Genomic DNA, 4307 nt, shown 5'->3' on the forward strand with positions numbered 1-4307 from the left:
GATATCACTGTGCAGCCAAGGCTAACCAAAGGCTGGTCTCATTCCCTTCCTGCTTGGGGCTGCTTGCTCCTTGCTTCTGCTGCTCTGTGGAGCACCACTGGGTAGATCCCTCAAATTGCTTTGAGCTGGGTTAGAAATTACACTGGCAGCATCTCCCTGGGGTCTTCCTGGGGCCCAGAGCATGTGGACAGGGACACTCTTCTGCAGGCAGTGGGCAGGAGTGAGCTAATTCTGGCTGTGTCCTTTTGTGCCTGAGCCCCTGGAGCAGGTGAGAGCAGCAAAGGGTGACGCTCATTCCCCAGGTGTTGTGGAGGGGGCTGAGGTTTGCAGCATGGAGAGCTCAAGGCTGAGTTGTTTATTAAATGTCTCTGAGAGAAGCCATTGATTAACTTGGCCCTGTGCAAGGCTGAGGCCAGAGCACTGACAAGCCTGAAGATTTATTAGCTTCAGCACTCACATCTCTGTTCTTTGAGGAAGACCTTGATTGAAGTAGACTGTTCTATCACATGTCTTGGATCACTGCCACATCAGATCCCATTCTCAGCACTGCCTTGAAGGGCTTTCCCCCCCCCTTTTCCATCTGCCCACCCAGTTGCTGCTCGTACACCCACCCCAGTGCTGTGCCCAGAGCCAGCTGGGAGGGACACAGCAGCTCAGCATTGAGGAGCCAAGCACTCGGGGTCATTAGCACAGCAGTGGATGGATGCTGCAGGATTAGAGCTGCTGCCAGTCTGCTTTGATTTCTCTTCCTTTCTTTCTGGTGTGGATTAGCAGAACTGTCTGGCCTCTCTCCCCTTCTGTCTTTTGCTGTTAGATCCCCTCAGCTGGAGAAGACCTGTTCAGCAAACCAGCCACATGCACTCTTCCACTTACCAGTAGTGCAGGGGGAAATAACCTTTTAATAAAGAGGGCTCAGGAGACTTGGCTTTACAAACCTTCTCTTCAGGCCCCAGCTAGGAAAGCACTCCCAGCCCTATTGTAACTTTTGTAATTAAAGACAAATTAGATCAACAATAGATCAACGTTAGATGGTTGGGCTTCCCTCCAGGAGACGCTTGGATGGAGTTGTCATAGCCAAGGAACTGATTAATGAGGTATTTTTTGTTCACATGATACAGAACACGATACAAACATGATACAAAGCTTGAGCCAAGACCTGTCCTGCAGTTTGGTTCAGCTGTTTAGTTGAGTTTTGTTCTGGGAGAAGACCTCCCCATAAATACTGGCAGGAGCAGCAAAGGAGCAGGGGAAGGACAGCAAAGTGACCTCTGGTAAGCTTTGATGTGGGTGGTGAGCTGCCTCTCTCCCTGTCTTCAGATATTTGGCTGGCTGCTGTTTTATGGGTTGGATAATACTAATTTATGGCTCTATTTTCTGGTGCTTCCCTTCCCTGTTGCTCTTCTCTGTTAGGCTGCATGTCCTCTGGACAGCTTTCAGTGGGCACTGCGGGCCGTAATCCATCTCTGGAGCTTGGAACTTGTACACTTTGCCCCTCTATTTAACTCTTTTTCACCTGCCAGTGCAGGGACTCCCACTGTTTGTCATCCCAAAGCTCTGGTGCATGCAGGGCAGATGCTTTCCCCCTTGGAGGTGTGTGGCTATGATATTGCTGGAGTGAATCTGTGGCTGGGCCTGGACTGAGCTTTCCAAGGCTGACAAGGCAAGCTGCCTTAGCCCTGCCTGGCTGATAGCATTTGTCAGCTCACACCTCGCACACCCTCATCTGAACATGTCCTTTCGGCGCTGAGTAAAGCCCTGTTGCTTGTTTGGCAGGATGTTGTCTGGAATGAGCTCTGGCATTTAACATGCCTAGTTCTGACAGGCTGCTCTCTGTGGGGTTTCCATTATCTTGGCCAGCCGTGTCTAACCCCTCTGATGTGCTGAAGGAGCTGTCTCTTGAGCTGTTAAGGGATTCAAGTCAAGTGGGACCAGCACAGATGAAGCCACAACTCCTGGACAGCCTGGGAGAGAAGAGCTGTGGTTGTCCTTTACATCTTCCATGCCATGAGTTGCTTTTCTGCAGGGATGGCACCAACTTCAATGTGCCTTTCTTTCCCCCCTCAAAAAGTAAGGGATCAGTGCAAAGCCCTAGGTACTGTCTGCTTCTGCTGCTGGAGGGTGGGAAGGCAGTGGGGCCAAGCACAGAACATGCCTCTTGGAAGAAAAGCCAACCCCACCAGGAAGAAGTTTTATTTTTACACACCCAGTATTTCTCCTGTGCTCACTGACATTGGGATTTGCTGTTGCCTTTAGTTTTTCTGTAATAAACAAGCAGTTGCCATGGGAACCCTGCTATTAGTAAGGCACAAATGTATTGTCACTGGGAGAATAGCAGTAATATTTCTTGTGCTGGGGACCAGCTCTGCTCCATGTGGTGGAATGTGGGTGGGATTCTGCACTAGGTCAGGCAGGATGGGGTATCAGGGGGTGTGGAGCAATAGCAGCAGGGCTTTCCTTCTTCCAAGCTCTGAGTTCTGCAGGAAAAAATGGAAAGCATTTAAGTGAAAAAAAAAATAAAAAAGAAGTGTGATCCCTGAGCTGTGGCTCTGTTTGTCATGAGGGCTGCCTGCTGCTCCACTTGGTCTCTGGTGGTTTCTCCTCTTCTGGTCGTGTTGCCAAGCAATGCGACGTGCTGGGCTCGGCGCTGCTGGAGGCACTGGAGCAGCAACTGGGCAGGGGGATGAGTGGGTTTGTCCAGTATGTGTGCTGAAGGCTGAATCCCTGAGTGATGGAGCAGAGAGGAGTGTGCTGGGGCATGTCAAGCACTTTGCAGACCAATGAGTTTGGGTAGCGACAAAGCTGCAACTTGTGCTGCTCCTGAAAGGGAGAGCAGGTGGGGCCAGTCCCCTCCAGCTTGGAGCTGTCCCTGAAGCTGTGGGCAATGCTGGATGTGATGTAGTGCAGGAGTTGCCCTCAGTGAGATGCTTGGGTTGTATAAAACTCACCATCTCTGATTCCCCCGCTCACATTGTCCAGGAGCTCTTGGTTTCCCCACTCCCTTAGGTTGTGTTTGCCAACGATCCAGGTGCTGCAGGGGAGTTGTGTGCTCAGAGATTCGTGCTCAGCCTGCTCACCCCAGGGTGTTTTGGCTGTGCTGGGTGTGTGTGGCTGTTTGAGCTGTTGCTGCAGGCTGCCCATGTGCTTTTTTCCTTATATTTGACAGCTGCAAGTAGTGCCAAGCACTGTGTGTGCCAGGCTGAGCTCTGCCCTGCCCTGGGCAGCAGGAGGGAGCGTGGTTGGCTCTTGCCATCGCAGATGTGCCTGTGCCAAATGCACACATTTAATGATAGAGCCAAGTGCTCCTTCCCCTTGGCCTCAGCACAGTCTCCACACGTCCTCTGCTGCTGGGGTTAAGTGCAGCCAGTAGCTCTGCACCATTCCCTGTGGCTCTCTGTGCCATCAGGCTCTGGTGCCTTTGGCTTGGAGATTGAACCACGTGTCGAGGGATCTCTGGCTCTGCCAGCAGCTGCAGAGCTTCAGGCCCTCGATGAGTGACCCATTCCCTGTGGGAATACTGCTTTTCTAGCAAATTTTATCTTGGCATATTTTTTTATGAGCTTTTTCTCAGTCAGCTGGAGATAGATAGGGATAAATCTGTTCCGTTCTCTGAAAGTACAGCTGTCCAACAGCTCTTATTGATATATCAGCAACTGCTGGAACACCAGATTTAATACTTCTGGGCTCTGGAAAGTGCCAGCAGAAGGTCTGGGAGCTTTGGATGAAGAATTACCTTAAAGGGAAACATTGGTGCAGTGGGTAAAATACACTTTTATTGGCAGCAGAGGAAATGAGAGCAGACAGAGCTGCTCCTGTGGTGCAAGTGCCTTTGTGTCATTAATATTTTCTTCCTCTTGTGCTGCTTCTCTCTGAACTGCTGAATGGCAGAAGGGCAGGCAGGGAAAGTCACCTCCACTGATTCACTGGGGCCTTCTCCAAATAAATCCTGACTCCTAGTACTTTTAGGGGCTCCATGGAAGAAGGAGCTGTTCCAAAACAATGGATTTTATGAATCCAGGAGACCAAAAAAAAGGATAATAACCAAGTGGGACAGAAGTTCATTTTCTCAGGGAATTGAGCAATGGGGCAGTCAGAATGACTCTCACAGCTGAGATTTGGATTTTATGGGGGGAAAAAAAAGTACGTTCTGGTATGTATGAACTGTTATTAACAGTATTTATATTTAATGCCCCCCTCTGCCAGGGGAAGCAGAGAGGCTGTCTTTAAGATGAACATTTGCTTTTGAGGGCTCTTAGCCAGCATTGTACCAGGGCTTCACTCCCTGCCCAGCTCAGCTCCACAGCCTCTTT

General features: G+C 50.3%; 1 protein-coding gene across 1 annotated transcript in view; it reads left to right on the top strand.

Moving 5' to 3' along the window:
- Nucleotides 1–4307, top strand: part of RPH3AL (rabphilin 3A-like (without C2 domains)) — a 28629-nt gene that overhangs the window by 16159 nt on the left and 8163 nt on the right. The window lies entirely within an intron of this gene.

This window comes from Acanthisitta chloris, unplaced genomic scaffold (genome assembly GCF_000695815.1).
Source record: "Acanthisitta chloris isolate BGI_N310 unplaced genomic scaffold, ASM69581v1 scaffold17091, whole genome shotgun sequence".
NCBI classification, from domain to species: domain Eukaryota; kingdom Metazoa; phylum Chordata; class Aves; order Passeriformes; family Acanthisittidae; genus Acanthisitta; species Acanthisitta chloris.